A 24,112-nucleotide genomic window follows, 5' to 3' on the forward strand; every position below is an offset into this window, starting at 1 on the left:
AAATAGCTACAATGTAATTATTAATTATATTGTAGCTATCTTAGGTTTTTTTTTTTATAGGTAAGTATTTAGATTTAAATAGGAATATTTTAATTAATAATATTAATTAGATTTATTTTAATAAGAATTTAGTTAGGGATGTTAGAGTTAGATAGGGTTATTATACTTAATATATATATAATATAATAACGATATTAACTATATTAACCCTAATATAATTAGGGTTACTATAGTTAATATAGCTGGCGGCGGTATAGGGGGATTAGATTAGGGGTTAATTAATTTAATATAGCTGGCGGCGGTATAGGGGGATTAAATTAGGGGTTAATGTAATTAATATAGCTGGCGGCGGTGTAGGGGGATTAAATTAGGGGTTAATAATTTTAATATAGCTGGCGGCGGGGTAGGAGCTCACATTAGGGGGTAGTTAATGTAGATGGCGGCGGTGTAAGGGGCTCACATTAGGGGGTAGGTAATATAGATGGCGGCGGTGTAAGGGGCTCACATTAGGGGGTATGTAATGTAGCTGGCGACGGTGTAGGGGGATCACATTAGGGGGTTATACTTTTAATGTAGGTGGCGGCGGGGTCCGGGAGCGGCGGTTTAGAGGTTAAATACTTTATTAGGGATTGCGGCGGCGGATCGCGGTTGACAGGTAGATAGACATTGCGCATGCGTTAGGTTTTATTTGGCAGGTAGTTTAGGGAGTTATGGGGCTCCAATAGACAGCGTAAGGCTTACTACGGCTGCAATTTGTGGCAAGGTGAAAATGGAGTAAGATTTCTCCATTTTCGCCACGTAATTCCTTACGCTGTATATTGGATACCAAACTGCGCGGGTTTGGTATACCTGCCTATGGCCCAAAAAACTACGGGCGAAGGCAGAAATATACGAGCGCAACTTCTAGGTTACGCCGTATATAGGATACCAAACCCGCGCAAAATTCAGTGTCGCCGGCTTTTGCGGGCGACGCTGCATATCGGATCGGGCCCGTTGTATTTACAATTATAAGCTAATGGTCCAAAAGTGAGAATATATATCAAGGGTCCAAAAGGGGCCCTGCTATGTAACATAATATTATAGACCTATATCCATCTCATAACTGTTGGATACTATAGACTTTAAAGAGTTTTATCTTTTAGTTTGATATTATACACCGAGGGGCCAAAAGCGACCCTGTAGTTCGCTTCATGCTACAGATTTATAATTCTTATACTTCTTATTTACATATGGTGTGTGATCAAGTCCAAAAGAGGCCTGTGCTGCCTAAAAAAACCCCTCAGATTAGCCATTAAAGTTAAAGGGACACTGAACCCAAATTTTTTCTTTTGTAATTCAGATAGATCATGCAATTTTAAGCAACTTTCTAATTTACTCCTATTATTAAATTTCCTTCGTTCTCTTGCTATCCTTATTTGAAAAAGAAGGCATCTAAGCTAAGGAGCCAGACAAATTTTAGTTCAGACCATGGACAGCACTTGTTTATTGGTAGGTAAATTTATCTACCAATCAGCAAGAACAACCCAGGTTGTTCACCAAAAATGGTCCGGCATCTAAACTTACATTCTTGCTTTTCAAATAAAGATACCAAGAGAATGAAGAAAATTTGATAAAAGGAGTAAATTAGAAAGTTGCTAAAAAATGGAATGCTCTATCTGAATCACAAAAGAAAAAAATTGGGTTCAGTGTCCCTTTAAGTAAGGTCTAAAGGCGGCCTATACTGTTGACAAGGGCGAAAAAGAGGGTGGTTTATTGGTTTGCTTTTCAAATATTGGATGATTTACTCTGACAAGTTAATGTATATGTTTGCAAACAGAATGTCTTGAACTTTTGTGAACCTCAAAAAAAAATTATTTTAAAAAATAGTAATAGTATGTTCTATCTGAATCATAAAATAAAAAAAAATAATGCTGTAACATATTAAATAATTTTCATTTGCGCCTTTACGTCCCTTTAAATGTCCTATATTAATGGAAAATTTAAAATATATAAAAAATGTTTAATAACAATAAAAACAACAGCAACGCGTTTCTCAGTGTAACACACTGTTTCATCAGGCTATCATAGCCTGATGAAACAGTGTGTTACACTGAGAAACGCGTTGTTGTTGTTTTTATTGTTATTAAACATTTTTTATATATTTTAAATTCTCCATTTGCTGCCGTGTATACTTCTTTCTCCTCGGGCTTGGGCCTGGCGAACTCATTCCGGCTTTTTCCCAAGCACCTGGCTGGAACTTTGGTGCATTGTTCCACATTCACTTTATCTTCCTGGATATCCCTGGACTCTCCCTGGTGAGACGAGGACCTCCATCAGTGCAACCTATCCATTGTGGTCGACCGGACGACGTGTAGTTCCGGACTGCGATTTCTGCACTTTGATGTGCGCAACAATTTGTGAGTAGGATTCCTATGATCAAACTGTTGTGTTGTATTTATCCCATATGATCTGCACCATGTGGCGCCCTCTATCTAATTTCTTCTAGTCATATAGATAACATTAAGCTCACGCACGTGAAGTTACCTAGGAGTCAGCACTGATTGGCTAAAATTCAAGCCTGTCAAAATAACTGAAATAAGGGGGCAGTTTGCAGAGGCTTAGATACAAGGTAATTACAGAGGTAAAACGTGTATAATTATAACTGTGTTGGTTATGCAAAACTGGGGAATGGGTAATAAGGGATTATCTATCTTTTTAAACAACAAAAATTCTGGTGTTGACTGTCCCTTTAATAATACAAGTAAAAAGATAGTCTGCATTTGTAGTTTATGCTATTAACTTGTGAGGTAAAACGTTAAATTAGCCTGTTTTAAAATTGTGTTTCTCAAAAGCTGATAAAATAATATGAAAAAAATAAATAAAATAATGACAATAAGAACAATATTAACCGAAAATAATTTTGCTTTTTCATCAGGAAACATGTGAGCAGACTACACTGTGCAGCTATATAAGTTTACATTTGCTGGATTGGGTATATGCTGATTTGCAGGTGCTTGTAACTTTGGATTGCGTAAAGAATTTCTTTGAAATTTTGTTGGCACTCTCAGTAACTAGAAATGCTGAAAATGTGAAGTTAATTGATTGAGTGTTTTTGAAGTTTTTAATTGTTTTCCCAATCCGTAATGCTGAAAATGATTCGCTGAACTTCGAGCAAAACCATCCAATCTTTATTACATTTGGCAGGCAGATAGATTCTGTTGTCTATAAGGTTATTTTGGTGAAAAAAACATTGTCTGAAATATTTATATTTAATGTCCTTTTATACTGTTAGTATGCTCAATAGAAGCAAACAGCTGAAAAAAATAAATGAAAACATATGGGGCAAGATTACATATGCGGCGTCGCCCACAAATGCAGTTGACGCCGTTTTTTAAACACTGTTTTGGTATCACATATACGGCGCCACATATAAATGCTGTGTGTATATTTCACCCGTTGCCCGCAATTTTTACTCCCATAAGCTAACATAGAACCGCGTCACAAATCGGTATCACATATTCAGCGCAAGGACTTACATGGCGAAAATGGAGAAATTTTACTCCATTTTCACCTCGCCACATATAGGCAGACGCAGCAAGCCTAATGCTGAAAATGTGAGCACCGTAACTCCCGTAATTGCCTGAAAATATAAACTAACGCATGCGCAATATCTATCTACCTGTCAACCGCCAACCCCCACCGCAATAACTAATAAAGTATATTAACTAACCCCTAATCCACCATTAAGCCACATCGCAATAAACCTTTTAAAACTATTAACCCCTAATTCGCCATTAACCCACATCGCAATAAACCTAATAAATGTATTAACCCCTAATCCGCCATTAACCCACATCACAATAAACCTAATAAAACTATTAACCCCTAATCCACCATTAACCCACATTGCAATAAACCTAATAAATGTATTAACCCCTAATCCGCCATTAACCCACAATGCAATAAACCTAATAAAACTATTAACCCCTAATCCACCAAACCCACACAACGCAATAATCCTAATAAATCTATTAACACCTAATTCACCAAACCCCCACAATGCAAGTACCCTAATTAACCTATTAACCCCTAATCCGCCAAACCCCCACAACGCAAATAACTAATTAAATTACTAAATCTCCTAACCTAACACCCCCTAAATTTACCCCAATTGCCTAAATTTAAAATACTAAGTTACAATTAAAATAAAAAAGTTAACATTACTTAAAAATAAAAATAAATAAAAATGTAATTTATCTAAAATTACCAAAAATAAAAAATTCTAACATTACAGAAAATAATATACACAGTTATCCAAATTAAAAAAAATTAAACCTAATTCCTATGAAAATAAAAAAAAGCCCCCCAAAAAAAAAAAACATTGCCCTAAGTTAAACAGCTCTTAAACTCTACCTTAAACAAAATAATCAGTCCCCCCTCTAACAATAAAACCCACCACCCAACAAACCCTCAAAATAAAAAAACCTAACACTAAAAATTCCTAAATTACCCATTGCCCCAAAAGGGGCATTTGTATGGGCATTCAGCTCTTTTAAGAGTGCCCAATAAATCTCTAATCTAAAAAAAAAAAAAAAAAAATCCTAACTCTAACCCCCAAATAGGTACTCACCGTTCCTGAAGCCCGGGGGAGAAGGTCCTGTTCCAGGTGGTGAAGTCTTCTTCCAAGCAGCCAGCATCTTCTTCCAAGTGCGAACAACTTCCTTCTTCATCCAGGACCAAGCCGGCACGGAGCGGAGATAAGTGCGGAACAGGAACGGCGACCATGGAGCCATGGAGCGTGGAGGATGTTCAAATCAGCCAATAGGATTTCAGTAGCTCTCATCCTATTGGCTTATTTGAATTTAAAGAATCAAATCAGCCAATAGGAATGCAAGGGATGCCATATTTAAATGCGTACCGCAAATTCACTATTCAGTGTACGGCAGCGATCGTACAAAGTGGATACTCCATGCTCCATGGCTCTGCGGTCGCCGGTCCAGCTCCGCGCTCATCTCCGCTCCGTGCCAGCTTGGTCCTGGATAAAGAAGGAAGTGGTCCCCGCTTGGAAGAAGATGTCGGACGCTTTGAAGAAGACTTCACCGACTGGAACAGGACCTTCTCCGCCGCACTTCAGCAACGGTGAGTACCTATTTGGGGGTTAGAGTTAGGATTTTTTTTTGGGGGGGTTAGATAAGGGATTTATTTAGCACTCTTAAAAGAGCTGAATGCCCTTTTAAGGGCAGTAAAAGAGCTTTAGGGGCAATGGGTAGTTTAGGATTTTTTAGTGTTAGGTTTTTTTATTTTGGGGGGTTTGTTGGGTGGTGGGTTTAACTGTCAGAGAGGGGACTTAGTATTTTTTAAGGTAAAAGAGCTGTTTAACTTAGGTCAATGTCCTACAAAATGGCCCTTTTAAGGGCTATTGGTAGTTTAGCATTAGATTAGGAAGTGTTTTTATTTTGGGGGCATTTTTTATTTTCATAGGGATTAGGTATAATTTTTTATTTTGGATAATTTTGTTTATTATTTTCTGTAATGTTAGAATTTTTTATTTTTGTTAATTTTAGATTAATTTAATTTTATTTTATTTTTTTTATTTTTAAGTAATGTTAGCTTTTTTATTTTAATTGTAACTTAGTATTTTTTAATTTTGGTAATTGGGGTTAATTTAGGGGGTGTTAGGTTAGGGGGCTTAGTAATTTAATTAGTTATTTGCGTTGTGGGGGTTTGGCGGATTGGGGTTAATAGGTTAATTAGGGTACTTGCATTGTGAGGATTTGGCAGATTAGGGGTTAATAGTTTTTTTAGGATTATTGCGTTGTGTGGGTTTGGCGGATTAGGGGTTAATAGATTTATAAGGTTTGTTGCGAAGTGGGTAAATGGCAGATTAGGGGTTAATAGTTTTAATAGGGACTTTGCGATGTGGGTTAATGGCAGATTAGGGGTTAATACATTTATTAGGTAGTTTGCGATGTTGGGGTTGGCGGATTTAGGGGTTAATACTTTTATTAGGTAGATCGCGATGTGGGTGAATGGCGGATTAGGAGTTAATAGTTTAATTAGGCATATTGCGTTGAGAGGGTTGTCGGTTTAGGGGTTAATACATTTATTATTAGTTCCGATGTGGGTTTGATGGCGAATATAGGGGTTTTACTTATCAGTCTTATTTTTGGGAGGCGTGTTTTAGACTTTTATGGGAGATGCAGTTTCTAAAGTAGGTCTAAAATACAAATAGATAGAGGGCGCCACATAGTGCAAATCAGGCTGATAAACCAATAGATGTGAGTACAGACGAAGTCAATCCTACTCACGTGATGGAAAGCACAATTGTGCAGTACAGGCAGGCCGGAACCAATTGTTATGGGTGTTATGTTTAGCTTATATGCAACTCTATGATTTATTTCTATTGCACTTGTTTCCTGTTTGGCATTTCCTGTTCCTGTTGATCCTCTGCTAAGATCATGGATTCTGTACACTAATGCTTGTACTGTCATTATTTACACCACATGAAACATGGTGTCAGAAGTATCTGAATCTGCGCTGTTTCTACACATCTGATGCTAAGAACTTTCCAGTCTGGCAGTGAGAGACTTTAGAGCTGATTGTGTCTCCTCTCTCCTGTAGCAATTGCAGTCCTGTCCTGAAAGCTGAGCACTGAAAGCAAGAAAACCAGCACCATGGCAGCTGCTAACAGCATTCCACTGCCTGAGGCAATGAGGGTGAGTGGGGATTGCAGCAGTAACTGGGACAACTTCAGAGCTGAGTTTGAGGATTACTCCCTAGCCACAGGGTTAAATGAGAAGCCTGCAGCAGTGCAAGCAGCCACACTGAGGAGGGTGATGGGCAGTGAATGCCACCATGTTTATAAGCATAATTTAAACCTCACAGAGGAGCAAAAGAGGGGCACGAAAGCCATCCTAGATGCATTAGAAGCTTTTTTCAGAACTTCTAAAAATTTCATATATGAAAGATATATATTTGGCAGCTGCAAGCAAGAAGAAGGTGAAGCAATAGACAACTTTGTCAAACGGCTAAAAGAAAAAGGTGCAAGCTGTGAGTATGGCTCTCTGAGAGATGAACTTATTCGTGACAATATAGTTCTAGGTATTAATAGTGAAAGCACACGCCGCCGCCTATTGAGGGAACATGATTTAAACCTACAAGCAGCAATTGAGATATGCTGCACTGCAGAACTTACTGACAAAGATATGAAAGCTATGGAGCAGGATAAACAGACTGAAAGTATCAATGCAGCCTCCAAGCAACAGCTAAGCTTGAAGAACCACCAGCACAAGTTTCAGCACAATAATCACCTACGCAACTCACCTATGAGCAAGTCTGCATCCTGCAAGTACTGTGGCAGTGCTTTGCTGATGGGAAAATCTGTAGAGCATGTGGTAGACTAAATAATTTTGCTGGAGTATGTCTGTCAAGTAGAATGGAAACAAGAAAGCTGCACACAATTGAGCCAAGGTCAGATTCTGAGGATGCACATTTACATAGCACTGAGGTGGTTTACTCAAAAGAATGCATCGGTGCTGTAAAATCTAAGGGCCAAAAATGGTTTGTAAATCTCAGACTAAATAATATATGCCAACCCTGTCAGCTGGACTCAGGTGCAACGTGTCATGTCATGAGTTTAAAAGACAAGATGAAACTGGCACCTAGGGTACCTCTTCAGCCAAGTAGCACTAAATTGAAGTTATATTCAGGGGAACTAATGGATTCATTGGGACTTTTCCAAACAGAATGCAGCATATGTGAACGTATTCACAAACTTGAATTTGAGATTGTTGAGGTCAATCAGAAACCGCTATTGTCTGGTTCAACATGTGAGCGCCTGGGTCTGATGCAGTTCACCATTCCTGCTGAGCTACACAATGTCGATAATCAGCCTGCAAAATCCCTGACTAGGCCACTGACAAAACAGCAAATCCTAAGTGTCTATAGTAATGTGTTTGATGGCCCAGTAGTATCTGTTCCAGGAGAGGTACATTTTGAACTTTATCCTAGCATTCCACCAGTACAATGTCCCCTACGCAATGTTCCAGTAGCCATTAAGCCGCAGGTCAAAGCACAACTGGATAAGTATGAAGCTGAAGGACATCTTACTTCAGAATCAGAGCCTACGGATTGGATAAGCAACATGGTAGTTATTAGGAAGCCTGAGAAGATCAGAATTTGCTTGATCCCAAGTTTCTGAACATGGCCCTGAAACGGTCACACTACTTAATGCCAACACTTGATGACGTTTTGCACAAAGTACCCAAAGCATGGGTTTTTACGCTTGTTGATGCGAGAGATGCCTTTTTACAGTGCAAACTGGATGAAAAGAGTAGCTACATGACCACCTTCTGGACTCCTTTGGGCAGAAAGAGATGGCTGAAACTGCTATTTGGAGTCTCTGTAGCACCGGAGGTGTATCAGCGAAAGCAGCATGAACTATTATGTGGGCTTCACGGAATTGAGCCAATAGCCGATGACATTCTTATAGTTGGCTGTGGTAATACAGATGAAGAAGCTGAGCATGACCATGATGAGAATCTAACAGCGCTACTGGATCGTTGCAGGCAGGTGATGCTAAGACTCAGCGTAAAGAAATTGCAGTTCAAGGTGCAAGAAGTTTGTTTCCATGGACATATCCTGTCCTCACAAGGCTTAAAAGCTGACCCAGATAAGATTAGAGCCATTGTGGACATGCCACAGCCTGGTGATGCCAAAGCGGTACAGCGTTTTATTGGCTTTGTCACATACCTAGCAAAATTCATGCCGCACTTGTCTGAGGTGTGTCAGCCATTGAGAAGACTTCTGGACAAAGATGCAGTTTGGTACTGGCTTCCCAAGCATGACCAGGCAGTGGAGGAGATAAAACGCTTGGTCACCACTGCCCCGGTTTGAAATATTATGATGTCACAAAGCCTGTCACAATACAAAGTGACTCAAGCAAAAATGGCCTAGGATGTTGTCCATTGCACGAAGGTCAGCCAGTTGCATATGTGTCCAGAGCTCTTTCGTCAGTCAAGCAGAATTATGCTCAAACTGAAAAGGAATGTTTAAGCATTGTGTTTGCTTGCCAGCGTTTTCATCATTATCTTTATGGCCAGGATACAATCAGAGCTGAAACTGATCACAAACCGCTAATAGCCATATTCAAAAAGCCCCTTTTATGTGCTCCCAAGCGTTTGCAGAGCATGATGCTTACATTGCAGCATTACAACCTCAATGTTGTCTACAAGCCAGGATGTGAAATGTATATCAGTGATACCCTGAGCAGAGCTACAACAGATCATGTGGCACCCGGAGGTGAGCATAAGCATCATACAGCTTGTTTGCTGCAACAGGAACAAACTTTCTTTGCTGAAGTCAATCAAGCGGACTATCTAAATGTCATGGATCAGCGGCTACATCAGCTCATACAGCACACAGACAGAGATGCAACTTTACAAGCACTGAAGTCTACTGTTCTGAGTGGGTGGCCAGATGAAAAGGATGCAGCACCTGCAATTGTGAAGGAATATTGGTCATTCAGAGATGAGATCAGCGTACAAAATGGTATCTTATACAAAGGTCCAAGAGTCATAATACCAAAGTCACTTAGAGCAGAGATGTTATTATGCATACACTCAAGTCACATTGGGGGTGAGGCATGCTACAGACAAGCTTGTGATACTCTTTACTGGCCCAACATGCAAGGTGAAATCAAAGACTTTGTCAGCAATTGTCCCACTTGCAATGAATATGCACATTTGCAACAAAAAGAAACCATGATGTCACATGAGATACCTACACGACTTTGGCAGATTGTCAGTACAGACTTATTCAACTATGCAGGAAAAGAATATCTGATATTAGCTGATCATTACTCAGACTTCTGGGAAATTGAACTTCTTCCTGACTTATCCACTGAAACTACAGTTAAGAGGTGCAAGGCTCAGTTTGCACGTCATGGACAACCAGATAAAGTGATCTCTGATAACGGCCCTCAGTTCGCAAGCTTACAATTCAGGAAATTTGCCACTGAATGGGAATTTGAGCATGTGACTTTTTAACCACGTCATCCACTGTCAGGGACTTGTCGTATGTCATACTGTGCCTTTAAGGATCTCTCCTATGTAACCCTATTTAAGGCTCCTCCCAACACAACTCAATGCTTGGTAATTTGTTTTGCTCAGTGAAAAACGCTGCCTACGAAGAAACATAGCCGTTCCCTTGCAACTCGTGTGAGGATCTCTAATCTACTTTCTTTCAGGCTGAGTCTGTCTCCTTGTTTGGCTAATCCGTTGTGTGCTACTACTCAATAATATCTGTTTGTTACCTGGAGCCAAGTTCCTTTTGTTGCAGAACCAATTTGCTAACAGCTCCGTTTCAGCGTGTGACGTCACGCCCGACTTCCTCTCTCGCTCAGTCTGTGTCTGCAGCTCTCCCTTGCCACACGCTGAGCCTGTCAGCAGTCTGGATCCGGAGTCTCTCTCACCACCTGATTCCTACTGCTGAATATACTGGTCTGTATATCTAATTACCTCTAAGCTATATTGTCAGCTCAGCCTCAATTCCGTTACTTGACATATTTATTTGGGAGGCTTACTCATAGAACTGTGTCACTAATTACTAAGCTTGCCCTATCTAAATAACAGCCTTACTGCATCTATCTGCTCAGAACACATACACATCCTGGACATTAACTGTTACAATACTCATTTGGTTACCATCTACTATCATACATATTCTGGATAATTATAACCTGGACTGTCTTTTATATATATATATATATATATATATATATATATATATATATATATATATATATATATATATATATATATATATAGCTGTAACAACTGAGTGCTTAAAAACATCCTGGACATTAACTGTTTCATATTTGTTACCATGAACTAACATACAATAGTGGGTGTTCATATCCTGGATTGATATATATGTATATTTGGTTATAACAGCAATAGCCTAATTAATTCCTGGACTATTTCAGAATCTACTCCTGGATTACTGTCTAGACAACTAACTCTGTATCAGTCAAGCTCCTGTTTGTGTGTATGTGTGTCCGCTCTATTGTATATATTTTATCTGATTGGATGGATGTGTGATTCCCTTTTGGCTCCAGTTTTATGCCAAAACTCTCTCAGAAGCAAGTGTCTTCCTGCAAGCCTTATTTGCATACTCTCCTCTGCTACCAGCAGACATTTGTTGCGTGACGTCTCCGTGTTCACTCTGTACCCCAGCAGTAGTGACCCTCAGTTCAATGAGCATAACAGGGTACCTTTAAGATCATTCTGTGGGAACCGGTGGTAAGGTGTGAGACTGAGTGGTCCTACAGGGGAATAGGATACTAGTTTACCTCATCCATAACATCCACAGGCTAACGGCAAAGCTGAATCTGCTGTGAAGATTGTTAAAAATTTATGCAAGAAAGCACAAAGTGATGGTAAAGACCCGTGGAAGGCCATCTTACATTAGAGAAACACTCCAACCGAGGGCATAGATAGTAGTCCGGCACAGAGACTGATGTCAAGGAGATTAAAGAACTCCTTACCAGTTGCCAACAAGCTACTTGAACCCTCTGTGATACATGGTATACCAGAAAAGTTACGACTTAAGAGGCAAGTGTTCAAGGCACGATATGACACATCTGCCAGAGATTTGCCTGAATTGAATATTGTGGAACGAATCCGTATGAAAAACAAACTCAAAAGACAAATGAAGAGATAATACTGCAAATGATTCAATAATTTACTAGAAACAAGTGCTAGCTACCTGGTGATTAGAATTACTCACAGAACATATACAGAAAGATAGAACTGCACCGTCATAAGATGCAGTTCAAAGACCAGGATATAAGACTAAACACTAGTAAAGATTCAGTTCAAATAATAAATCAAAAATAAGTGAAATTTATTTACAAATTAAATAATCAAACAATGCATGGTAAGGTGCTAGTATGACCTTAATACAGAAAAAAGAACACAATACTTAACCACATATAAATACCCCCACGTATACACACAAGGGACAAACAGACAAACAAACAATACACATGGGCCCCACTAACACTCAAAGCAGAACCTAAGCCGGCAAGTAAATAACAAGGTAAAATTCCATGATTAGAAAATAATGATGCAGATGAAAAAATGATCAACAAATGATAATAGTTAATCTGAACTGTTCATGATTGTGAGTGATGAGAAAACAGAATGAGTCAAATGAATAAGAGATGAAATGATGATGATGGAAGATGAAAACAATTATAAATCCAAAGGCTTAGGTGAGCTTGCAGGTGTAGGATACAGCAACAAAACAGCAACCAAACTATGTTATGTCTTTATGGGTGGGGAGGTGTGGCGGACGTGCTCAAAACAAAGTTCAATAAAGGGTAACAGTTTCCGAGAGGGGCGAGTATCCAAAATACAAGTGAGGCATATGGCACGCACAACACTATACTTCAAGCCCCTGTATTGATCACTCATGCGATCCTCCAAATATACTCACGACCGCACCAACAACCAACCACCACCTGTGAGACCGGCAAAGGCCTCAACTCGCTTGTGCTGCAGGGAGCCGTGTTGCTTCCAGAGAATAAAGAGGGCCCACGGTTAACCACGCTGCTCACCGACGCGTCCTATTGCGCGTTTCACTCCCGATAATGCAGCAGGGAGCTTCTTCCGGGTTGTGACGAATCACGTCATAGTGTCTCTTTTTATTGGTAGTTGGACCACTGGCTTCCAGGTTATGCCTTAAAGCGGTCACCTCGTAGTTCTCACTCTTAAAAGGGAAACTCCATGTATGGAAAAGTGTAACACTATTACCTACTACCAAAACATGCAAAACAAACAGACGAAAAAACAACACAAGGACAAATATTTACAATTCCCAAATAAAAAAGGGAAAAATGAACCAACTATTTATGAATATGTATACCCATTACTGAGGAAACATCTACATAACGATTGGTAATATCAAACAAATAAATTCAAAAGACCTTATAATTTATACATTGTGTGCAGTGGTAAGCGAAAAAGTGGAATATTATTAAAGAATATACATCAATATTAAACAATTTAAATTATTTAGTAATTCATTATTTTTTACTGTTCAAAATTTAATGGTAAATTGTACCACCACTTCCACATCGCGTATGGGGGGTTGGGTCAGCCACACTGGGAGGCATCAAGCCCCTGAGAGAGAGGAGGACGGCAACACCAATACATCAACCGTACCAGGATCATTATAATCCTTTACATTAAAAAATGAAGAATAATTGATAGATGAGATACATTAAAAATGAAGAATGTATATACACATATTAATCTATTTTCTATTTTTTAGGGAGAAAGGAAACAAGCTCCAATTTTTCATTTAGTCCAATCGGAGATAAGGTTTTTAGATGGTAAATCCATCGCGCTTCTTTTTGAAGGAGGATGGTATCAATATCCCCGTCTCTCCTATGGGGGCTCACTCTTTCAATTCCTACAAACGACAATCCATCAAGTTTGGAATCATGATATCTAGCAAAGTGTCGTGCAATCGGGCTGTCTACATCTACATTTTTAATGTCATCACGATGTTCATAAATTCTAGTTCTGAATTCTCTATAGGTTTTACCTACATAAAAACAAGGACAGGTGCAAGATAGAAGATACATAATACCAGTGCTAGAGCAATTAATGAAGGATCTGATCTGATAATTCCTATTTTTAGTAGTTTCAAATTTTTTTGTTCTTTTAACAAAAGAACAAGCAGCGCAATGGCCCCATGGAGAGCATCCCACTATACTTTGTGAGTGGCTTACTAGCCAGTTTTGAGGTGTAGTTTTAACAAATTCACTTTTAACCAATAGGTCCTTTAAGTTATTCGCTCTCCGTGCGGTCATGGATGGGAAGTCTTCAATACAATCCGACAGGTCATCGTCTTGGGTCAGCAAGTGCCAATTATTTTTAAGTATCATTCTTAATTTATCCCAATGGGAATTGAATTTGGTTATAAACCGCACCTTGCTTTCTACAGGAGGTTGGACCTTTTGACTAAAGAGAAGACTAGATCTTTCCTGCATAAGTGCCCTATGTCTTGCTTTCTTTAGGACCCTTTTAGAATAGCCCCTTGCTAGAAATCTTTCCATCATTTCTAAGGCTTGTTTGTTGAAAGTATAAGTATCTGAACAGGTCCTACGTAACCGTAGAAACTGTCCATAAGGTATACTGTTCTTTAGATTTTTAGGGTGGTGACTACTACCCAATAGAATACTATTTGATGCAGTGGGTTTTCTGTACACTTCTGTGTGTACCTGATTGCCTTTTTTGCTTATAAGCAAATCCAAAAAGCTGATACTGGAATGGCTACTAGTGCATGTCAAGAAGATGTTAAACTCATTTTTATTTAATATTTCCACAAATTCATGTAGTTCATCCACAGTACCTTCCCATAGAATAAGTATGTCATCCACGTACCGAATCCATAGGGTCACGTGTGCCTCCACCCATGCCGCCAGATCACCAAATACTACCTGGTTTTCCCAAAAACCCAGATGTAGGCATGCATAGGTGGGGGCACACGTGGCCCCCATGGCGGTACCTCTGAGTTGTCTATAATACTTCCCATTGAACATGAAAATTTTGTTTTTAAGTACAAAATCCAAGAGTTGGATTACAAAATCGGTATGCATGTTAAAATCATTGCCCCTTGTTTTCAAAAAACTCTCACTTGCTTGTATCCCTATATTATGAGGGATTGAGGAATACAATGATTCCACGTCCAAAGATACTAATAGTGTTGTTTCTGAAATACTAATACCATCAATTTTCCTGATAGCATCAATTGAATCCTGGGTAAAATCCGTATGAAACCCCTGCCTGGAGATCAAACAAGTCGTTGGAGAATGGGTACCTGTCTGCAAAAAGTTGCACCACGCTCCTATCTTGTGGACATTAAAGGAACCCTCTATCGCTGCAATCGTGTGGATCTGGGAGTGGCTGAGCAGCCTGATTCTCAATATCCAGTTGACAGACCAGACTCATCTGATATTATAAGGGCACACTCACCCATTGGCAGTAAGGAATGTACAGAGGTGATGCCACAGACTAATATTAATGACAGTCCTGAGCAAGCAGGTATACCTCATGGCAGTCAAGCACAGAGCATGCCAGCAAGTATTGAGAAGAGCTCATTAACCTCAGAGAGGGCTAAGAAACTCTTTGTACAAGGAGGGCCAGTCTTCACCCGTAGTGGCAGACATTCACAACCGCCCAAGAGACTTAACCTGTAGAATGTGTTATTACAAGGACTCATCCAAATTTCACAATGTTTATTTGTTAACACTAAAAGAGGGAGATGTTATGGGTGTTATGCTTAGCTTATATGCAACTCTATGATTTATTTCTATTGCACTTGTTTCCTGTTTGGCATTTCCTGTTCCTGTTGATTCTCTGCTAAGATCATGGCTTCTGTACACTAATGCTTGTACTGTCATTATTTACACCACATGAAAAACCAATCAGTCGTCCGGCAGACTCTTAGGCAACCTAAAACAGCGGATATCCTCGTCCCACCAAAGGGAGTCCAGAGATATTTTTGAATATTGCAGGGAATGTAAAGCCACGGTCAGTGGTGAAGACCAACACTCATAAGTGAACAGTGGCAGTGTGGTGAAATCCAAATGATTGAAGTGCAAGACAACAATGTGATTAAAAGTTTAATAAAAATATTAAAACAACAGCAACGCATTTCTTAGTGACATAGCACTGTTTCCTCAGGCTATACAAACAAACTCACAGCTGCTACACTTATACCTGATAGCATCCAATCAGCATTCAGAATGGTTACACACCCACTGGATGCAGAACGTGTCATGTATATGACATAACATATATAACTAAATATTTATTTAGAGAAAAAATACCAGTAGATTCAATGTCCATACAATCTCCATGATCACAGAATAATATTTATCAAAATAATGTAGTATCTAAAACATTAATACAACAAAAACAGTCATTCTTGTAAAAGGGGGTGTGGTCACGAGTGTCAAAATATTGTCATATAATCTAACCACCAATAGTGTCAAGGGGCAAGGGGACATGGTCAGAGTCATCAAAAATGTCATGATCATTTATGAAATAAAAAACTAATTCACATAGGTATAGCTATATACCAGACACCTTTAGGGGCATACATTGGCACACATAACAATCAGAGGATAAAATTGTGAATCGCCAGTGATAACAAATCGTCTATCGGAAATGTGTCAGAAGTGATCGTATACAGGATTGTCCCAATGAGGGGCGTGGTGGTGACGGGGGCGTGGTATAATAACATCATCTTTCCTCAAAAACTAGGGCAACAGTAGTTTGAATAAGTACATGACAGAAGAGTATCAAATTAATTGGCGAATAAATAATTAATAAACAACATATAAGGATAGTGTGAAGCTACGAGACACGGTTATTGATGTGTCAGATGTAGTTATGGTGGACCTAAGAGGAGGGGGCGTGAGAAGTGATGCAATATGCGTCACGGTACTACAATAATGTATGTGGGAAAGTGCTAAAAAGTGGAATACATCTATTGGACAATGAAGGACCAATGATGACAAAAGGGGGCATGAATATCACGCTGTCAACAAACCAGCGTAGTCACTCAAAATATAGGATCATAATAATGCAGCTTAAATGTAATTGGTAAATTAATACAATAGTCAGCATACAAATGGACAAAAGTAATAAAATGTATATATATAATAATGTTATGTGATAATGGTAGATAATTCATCTTAAACTGTGGGGAATATACAAAAGGGCTGATGATATATATATATATAAAGAACGTGAGATGTAACAAAAATAGCAATCAATAAATACAAAAAAGTGGGAGAAGGGGATAAATATGGGATTCCAATCCCCATAGAAAATAAGGGGCTCCAATGTCCAAAGAGTCGCCAATCAATCAGTGTCAGAGCATCATTATATTTAGATAATACCATAGAAAAAAATACAGCAATCACCGTAAGAGCAGAATCCGTGATCAACGCTATATACATAATACAGCAGTACGTGCAGAGATAATGAATAGACCAAAAGGTATATCAAACTCACGTAACATATTATAGAACTAAAAAGGGTCGAGCCGGACCCAAACTGCAATGTTCACAGGGGAATATGGACGTGCATAATAACCATATAGACATACCCACAAGCAGCATAAACCATAACCATTGGTTCTGGCCTGCCTGTACTGCACAATTGTGCTTTCCATCACGTGAGTAGGATTGACTTTGTCTGTACTCACATCTATTGGTTTATCAGCCTGATTTGCACTATGTGGCGCCCTCTATCTTTTGTATTTTAGACCCCCTTACCTTGTGTCGTGGCGTGATACACTAGAGGAGCTGCCTGAAGCTGTGGACCTTCTTACTATTGGACAAAGCTCTTTATTAGGATTCTACCTATTATTTTTATTTCTGGACTTTAGTTCTCCACATTTGTAAATAATCTGATATTAATCTTTAATTTTAAATTAATCTGTATTATTTATTTATTATTATTTTGCAGTTTGCAGTTTATAGGTTATTCATTGTGGATGTTATCAATTGTGTGAACACTTGCTCCATTGTGATTTTAGTTATTGCCCCTCTAATAGTATAGAGACTTTCACTGATTCTGGCCCTCTAGATACCTTATTAAGGTACACTATACCATCGCCTATACTACAGTATCTATTACACCACTATTCCACGTTTGGCGCCTCTTCCAGATACTAGCTGTGTACTTTGTTGCATCTTGCATATCTTTTTCTATTCAGTTTCTAAAGTACTGTAAGTCACTGGCGACTACAGAAATTTGTATTTACGCTCATTTCTGGACATCGCTAGTTTATCCGACTTACTGCACTTTATGAACTGCCGGCAGGGTTTATGTGATACACCGATGTGCGAGGTGAAATACTGGGTGGTGCGGGTTTTAGCAGTTACGCTGAATCTTGCGCTGCATATGTAATCTTGCCTATATGCCTAAGCATGTATATGTGCGTGTTTTTGTGTCTGTGTGTGCATGGTGTGGCATGAAGTATGTGTGTATGGTGTGGTATGAAGTATGTGTGTGTATGGTGTGGTATGAAGTGTGTGTGTGTATGGTGTGGTATGAAGTGTGTGTATGGTGTTGTATGAAGTGTGCGTATGGTGTTATATGAAGTGTGTGTGCATGGTGTGGTATGAAGTGTGTGTGCATGGTGTGGTATGAAGTATGTGTGTATGGTGTGGTATGAAGTATGTGTGTGTATGGTGTGGTATGAAGTGTGTGTGTGCATGGTGTGGTATGAAGTATGTGTGTATGGCGTGGTATTAAGTATGTGTGTGTATGGTGTGGTATGAAGTGTGTGTATGGTGTTGTAAGAAGTGTGTGTGCATGGTGTGGTATGAAGTGTCTGTGTATGGTGTGGTATGAAGTGTGTGTGTATGGTGTGGTATGAAGTATGTGTGTGCATGGTGTGGTATGAAGTATGTGTGTGTATGGTGTGGTATGAAGTATGTGTGTGTATGGTGTGGTATGAAGTATGTGTGTATGGCGTGGTATTAAGTATGTGTGTGTATGGTGTGGTATGAAGTGTGTGTATGGTGTTGTAAGAAGTGTGTGTGCATGGTGTGGTATGAAGTGTCTGTGTATGGTGTGGTATGAAGTGTGTGTGTATGGTGTGGTATGAAGTATGTGTGTGTATGGTGTGGTATGAAGTGTGTGTGCATGGTGTGGTATGAAGTATTGGTGTGTATGGTGTGGTATGAAGTGTGTGTATGGTGTGGTATGAAGTGTGTGTGCATGGTGTGGCATGAAGTGTATGGTGTGGTATGATGTATGTGTGTGCATGGTGCGGTATGAAGTATGTGTGTGCATGGTGTGGCATGAAGTATGTGTGTGCATGGTGTGGCATGAAGTATGTGTGTGCATGGTGTGGTATGAAGTGTGTGTGTATGGTGTGGTATGAAGTGTGTGTGTGCATGGTGTGGTATGAAGTATGTGTGTGCATGGTGTGGTATGAAGTATGTGTGTGCATGGTGTGGCATGAAGTGTGTGTGTATGGTGTGGCATGAAGTGTATGGTGTGGTATGATGTATGTGTTTGCATGGTGCGGTATGAAGTATGTGTGTGCATGGTGTGGCATGAAGTATGTGTGTGCATGGTGTGGCATGAAGTATGTGTGTGCATGGTGTGGTATGAAGTGTGTGTGTATGGTGTGGTATGAAGTGTGTGTGTGCATGGTGTGGTATGAAGTATGTGTGTGCATGGTGTGGTATGAAGTATGTGTGTGCATGGTGTGGCATGAAGTATGTGTTTGCATGGTGTGGTATAAAGTGTGTGTGTATAGTGTGGTATGAAGTATGTGTGTTCATGGTGTGGCATGAAGTATGTGTGTGCATGGTGTGGTATAAAGTGTGTGTGTATAGTGTGGTATGAAGTATGTGTGTGTATGGTGTGGTATGAAGTGTGTGTGTATAGTGTGGTATGAAGTATGTGTGTGTATGGTGTGGTATGAAGTATGTGTGTGTATGGTGTGGTATGAAGTATGTGTGTGTATGGCGTGGCATGAAGTATGTGTGTGTATGGAGTGGTATGAAGTGTGTGTGTGTATGGTGTGTTATGAAGTGTGTGTGTGTATGGTGTGGTATGAAGTGTGTGTGTGTATAGTGTGGTATGAAGTATGTGTGTATGGTGTGGTATGAAGTATGTGTGTGTATGGTGTGGTATGAAGTGTGTGTGTGTATGGTGTGGTATGAAGTATGTGTGTGTATGGTGTGGTATGAAGTATGTGTGTGTATGGTGTGGTATGAAGTATGTGTGTGTATGGTGTGGTATGAAGTATGTGTGTGTATGGAGTGGTATGAAGTGTGTGTGTGTATGGTGTGTTATGAAGTGTGTGTGTGTATGGTGTGGTATGAAGTGTGTGTGTGTATGGTGTGGTATGAAGTGTGTGTGTGTATGGTGTGGTATGAAGTATGTGTGTGTATGGAGTGGTATGAAGTGTGTGTGTGTATGGTGTGTTATGAAGTGTGTGTGTGTATGGTGTGTTATGAAGTGTGTGTGTGTATGGTGTGGTATGAAGTATGTGTGTGTATGGTGTGGTATGAAGTATGTGTGTGTATGGAGTGGTATGAAGTGTGTGTGTGTATGGTGTGTTATGAAGTGTGTGTGTGTATGGTGTGTTATGAAGTGTGTGTGTGTATGGTGTGGTATGAAGTGTGTGTGTGTATGGTGTGGTATGAAGTATGTATGTGTATGGTGTGGTATGAAGTATGTGTGTGTATGGTGTGGTATGAAGTATGTGTGTGTATGGTGTGGTATGAAGTATGTGTGTGTATGGAGTGGTATGAAGTGTGTGTGTGTATGGTGTGTTATGAAGTGTGTGTGTGTATGGTGTGTTATGAAGTATGTGTGTGTATGGAGTGGTATGAAGTGTGTGTGTGTATGGTGTGTTATGAAGTGTGTGTGTGTATGGTGTGGTATGAAGTGTGTGTGTGTATGGTGTGTTATGAAGTGTGTGTGTGTATGGTGTGGTATGAAGTGTGTGTGTGTATGGTGTGGTATGAAGTGTGTGTGTGTATGGTGTGGTATGAAGTGTGTGTGTATGCATAGTTGCCAAAAGTCCCTTAATCTTGTTGTATGTCCCTGAAAATGTCCTGTCTAGGAGATTTTAAAGGCTGCAGCTTAGCTGGGACAAGTGTGACACAAGTTAATGGGGAAGAGCTGCCGTTGAGGCTATGTGTGCAGCAAGTACTCTGCTTGATTACTCCCAGGCAGGGACTCCTTGCTGCACTCACAAACAGCTCCTTCACAAACTGGTGGTAAAAACTTTTATCTCCATTAAAGTCTATGGAGAAATTTTATGTTACCCCCAGTTTCCAAATTTTACCACCTCAATGAAAACTAGGCCTAGGTAAGGAGCTGTGCTGATTTGTTGTAAAAAAGGGGGGAGTGATGTCGCAAACATAAAAATTTGGGTTTGCGCACGTCGAACACGAACTTCCGCAAAAGTTCGCGAACGGGCGAACCGCCATAGACTTCATTAGCAGGCGAATTTTAAAACCCACGGGGACTCTTTCAATAGTGATGGAAAAGTTGTTTCAAGGGGACTAACACCTGGACTGTGGCATGCCGGAGGGGGATCCATGGCAAAACTCCCATGGAAAATTACATAGTTGATGCAGAGTCTGGTTTTAATCCATAAAGGGCATAAATCACCTAACATTCCTAAATTGTTTGGAATAACGTGCTTTAAAACATCAGGTATGATGTTGTATCGATCAGGTAGTGTAAGGGTTACGCCCGCTTCACAGTGCGCAGTGTAGGTGATATACCTGCCCTGACCATGCTTTGCAGACCAGGTATCAGTGGTCAGATGGACCCTTGCCCCAACACTGTGTGCCAGACATGCCATTATAGCAGACTTATATGGCTTTGGCGTTGCTTTTTGGTAATTAGAAGGCTGCTATGCCACTGCGCACCACACGTGTTTTATGCCCAGCAGTGAAGGGGTTAATTAGGGAGCATGTAGGGAGCTTGTAGAGTTAATTTTAGCTTAAGTGTAGTGTAGTAGACAACCCAAAGTATTGATCTAGGCCCATTTTGGTATATTTCATGCCACCATTTCACCGCCAAATGCGATCAAATAAAAAAAAATTGTTCACTTTTTCACAAACTTTAGGTTTCTCACAGAAATTATTTACAAACAACTTATGCAATTATGGCATAAATGGTTGTAAATGCTTCTCTGGGATCCCCTTTGTTCAGAAATAGCAGACTTATATGGCTTTGGCGTTGCTTTTTGGTAATTAGAAGGCTGCTAAATGCCACTGCGCACCACACGTGTTTTATGCCCAGCAGTGAAGGGGTTAATTACGGAGCATGTAGGCAGCTTGTAGAGTTAATTTTAGCTTAAGTGTAGTGTAGTAGACAACCCAAAGTATTGATCTAGGCCCATTTTGGTATGTTTAATGCCACCATTTCACCGCCAAATGCGATCAAACTTAAAAAAAACTTAAATTTGTTCGCAATTTTAGGTTTCTCACTGAAATTATTTACAAACAGCTTGTGCAATTATGTCACAAATGGTTGTAAATGCTTCTCTGGGATCCCCTTTGTTCAGAAATAGCAGACATATATGACTTTGGCGTTTCTTTCTGGTAATTAGAAGGCCGCTAAATGCTGCTGTGCATCACACGTGTATTATGGCTAGCAGTGAAGGGGTTAATTAGGTAGTTTGTAGGGAGCTTGCAGGGTTAATTTTAGCTTTAGTGTAGAGATCAGCCTCCCACCTGACACATCAGACCCCCTGATCCCTCCCAAACAGCTCCCTTCCCTCCCCCACCCCACAATTGTCCCCTCCATCTTAAGTACTGGCAGAAAGTCTGCCAGTACTAAAATAAAAGGTTTTTAATTTTTTTAATTTTTTTAGCATATTTACATATGCTGTGGTGTAGCATCCCCCCTTAGCCCCCAACCTCCCTGATCCCCCCCCCCCCCCAAACAGCTCTCTAACCCTCCCCATCTGCCTTATTGGCAGCCATCTTGGGTACTGGCAGCTGCCTGCTATTATTTCACAGTCAAAAAAGTGTTGTTTTTTTTAAATGTACACTACTGTTACACCAGATATGAGTGGTGGCACTGGGCAAGTGGGCACAGTATACGCTGTGAGCCTGACACACATGCTGGCAGGCAGGCAACTGCAATTAGATTACACAGGGAAAAAAAAAAAAGCAGACTGATGTTCTAGCCCTAAAAAGGGCTTTTTGGGGTGCTGTCCTTACAGCAGAGATCAGATGAGTCCTTCAGGACTGTAGTGGACACTGATTACACTAGCCTAGCTATCGATTTTCCTATTAAATCAGCAGCAGCTACACTGTCCCTCCTCTCACTAAGAATGCAGCTTCCAAATGAATCTAAAATGGATGCTGTCCAGGAGGTGGGAGGGTCTGCTGCTGATTGGCTGGAATGTGTCTTCTGACTGTGAGGTACAGGGTCAAAGTTTACTCAATGATGACGAATAGGGGGCGGATCGAACATCGCATATGTTCGCCGTCCGCAGTGAACGCGAACATGCTATGTTCGCCGGGAACTATTCGCCGGCGAACTATTCGCGACATCACTAGGGACTGTAGATAATTTAAAGTTTGCATTATTTAGTCTGACAGTAATCTTCATATTTTAGTACTCTGTATCGTCTGCAGCTTACGGATTTTAGCATTAGTTTTAACCCCTTAATTACCACAACACTTTTCAATTTTCTTACCGTTTTGGACAAGGGCTATTTTTGCACAAACACTGCAGAAACACTATTTCTGCAGTGTTTGTGTTTTTTAGCTGTAATTTTCCTCTTACTCATTTACTGTATATATTATATACCGTTTTTCTCGCCATTAAATGGACTTTCTAAAGATACCATTATTTTCATCATATCTTATAATTTACTATAAAAAAATTATAAAATATGATGAAAAAAATGGAAAAAAAAACACTTTTTCTAACTTTGACCCCCAAAATCTTACACATCTACAACCACCAAAAACTACTAAATAGTTTCTAAATGTTGTCCTGAGTTTAGAAATACCCAATGTTTACATGTTCTTTGCTTTTTTTGCAAGTTATAGGGCAATAAGTACAAGTAGCACATATTTTTTTAGTAGACAACCCAAAGTATTTATCTAGGACCATTTTGGTATATTTCACGACACCATTTCACCGCCAAATGCGATCAAATAAATAAAATCGTTAACTTTTTCACTAATTTTAGGTTTCTCACTGAATTTATTTATAGCTTGTGCAATTATGGCACAAATGGTTGTAAATGCTTCTCTGGGATCCCCTTTGTTCAGAAATAGCAGACATATATGGCTTTGGCGTTGCTTTTTGGTAATTAGAAGGCCGCTGCGCGCCACACTTATATTATGCCCAGCAGTTAAGGGGTTAATTAGGTAGCTTGTAGGGTTAATTTTAGCTTTAGTGTAGAGATCAACCTCCCACCTGACATATCCCACCCCCTGATCCCTCCTTGACCCCCCTCAAACAGCTTTCTTCCCTCCCCCACCTCACAATTGTCACTTCCATCTTAAGTACTGGCAGAAAGTCTGCCAGTACTAAAATAAAAAGCT

The sequence above is a fragment of the Bombina bombina genome, chromosome 9 (assembly GCF_027579735.1).
Source record: "Bombina bombina isolate aBomBom1 chromosome 9, aBomBom1.pri, whole genome shotgun sequence".
In the NCBI taxonomy this organism is placed as follows: domain Eukaryota; kingdom Metazoa; phylum Chordata; class Amphibia; order Anura; family Bombinatoridae; genus Bombina; species Bombina bombina.